The sequence below is a fragment of the Sciurus carolinensis genome, chromosome 17, assembly GCF_902686445.1.
Source record: "Sciurus carolinensis chromosome 17, mSciCar1.2, whole genome shotgun sequence".
Classification (NCBI taxonomy): Eukaryota; Metazoa; Chordata; class Mammalia; order Rodentia; family Sciuridae; genus Sciurus; species Sciurus carolinensis.
This window is the reverse complement of record NC_062229.1, coordinates 32,421,815-32,423,659: the sequence shown is the minus strand read 5'-3', so window position 1 is coordinate 32,423,659 and position 1,845 is coordinate 32,421,815.

Genomic DNA, 1,845 nt, shown 5'->3' with positions numbered 1-1,845 from the left:
GTGAAGGCCATTCTGGGGACTGAACATGGGCATGACAGAGCCACGTGGCCCCAGGAATGGTTTCTCCAGGTTCCCTCGGCCAGGAGGCAGCCAGGTGCCCTGCAGCCTTCGCTCTGTGATTTTAGAGCTTAAATATTTCAGAGAATGGTCACATAGGCCTCGATGTCCTGCAACAGAAAAAGGACAACAGCACATCAGTCTATGTACGTTCAAAGAGCGCTCAGGCTCCACCGGACCTTACTAAGGATTCTTATTCTACTAAGTGTGGTCTCTGGGGATCTGCTTGAAATGATGGAGTCCTTATACCTTAGGTCTTGTCCCCAGTCTCCTCTATAAGACACGAGCAATGCAGAATGGAGTCAGCACTGGGCTGAGGCCATGCCTGCAGCCTCTCAGGGACCCACTCCCCAGACCATTCAAACGTTGGGGGCCCTCTAGCGGCATGGGCTGGCTCTACACATGCAACCCCATCTTCCCCAAAGTAAATGGGCTTCAAGGACCTACAACTGAGACAAGAGGCCCAATGTTCACTGCCTAGGAAGCAACAGGAAGCCAGAGCATCCTGGAACATTATGGTATGCAGATTCACCCACCTCTTTGCCAAGAACAGCTTTCCCAGCTAGATTTTCAATTTAATTAGCTAAGGCAATAGGGGAAGAGGTTATGGTCACAGGGTTTGAGACAGACCCAGATTTTAATCCTGAAGTGGCCACTGACTACTATGTGAACCTGGACAAATTATTTTTGTTTCAGTTGTTTCATCCATAAAGTAGGAATGATAACACCTTCCTCCCAGGATTTGTGAAGAGTAAGTAAGAACATGATTATAGTTCCCCTAACACAGTGTTTGACACCCATTGAGGACACAGTAATTGCCAGTTATCAAGACTTTTCTTATAATCTTAATATCTATTTTGTATTATAATTTCATTTAATTAGTGACATTACTGATAAAGTAAAAGCCTATGGTGCACAGCCTTGCCTGACATCAGGAGAAATGCTAGACCCTGATGTGGTGGGTATTTCTTACTCTAATTGGGATGCTCTTGCATTAGACATTGGCAAAATGAAATTAAAAGAGGTTTCAAACTAAGTATAGAAACTTCCTTCTCCAGATGGTTTTTTTCCTCCACTTACTAAAATAAGGAAAGGAGTTAGGTGTGTAGCTCAATGGTAGAACACATGCTTTAGCATGTGCAAGACCCTGGGTTTGATCTCCAGCACTGGAAAGAGAGAGAGAGAGAGACGGAGAGAGAGAAAAGGTGGGGGTGGGAACCAAAGTCTCATTAATGTTCAGAGCTTAGATAACAAGAATATATAAGAATAAAATAAGACTTTGAATTTCCTGATCAACTGTACCCAGCTGAGGTAAAATAATTTCCCCAATGTCTATGCTGGTCTGAAAACAAAATCAGAAAACAGAATCTGTAATTCCATTAAACCCTGAGGGTTGGCTGAGAACTGTTAAAGTCACCCCACAGGATTCATATGTCACACCCTATAAGTAGGAATCTGCCACACTTGTTTCCTTTAAAAAGAAGTTAAAAGTAATTATTTATAAGTGTATCTGGATCAACTATAGCAGAAACTCCAATTGTGCCAGGAGGGGCAGTTTGGCCCAGCATATCCACACAGAATGTTTTTTGTTTTTTAATTATAACATACAATCTGTTCTGAGATGATTTCCATCTAGACACAGGTGTCAGATCAGATGACAAGATAGCGGCTGGTACTGATCTTCCCACATGCCACAAATTTATGAGCTTAACAATCACATTTACAGTTAAAGGATTTATTTATGGGCATCTGTTATCCTTTTTCTTCTCACAATCCTTCAAATGGCTC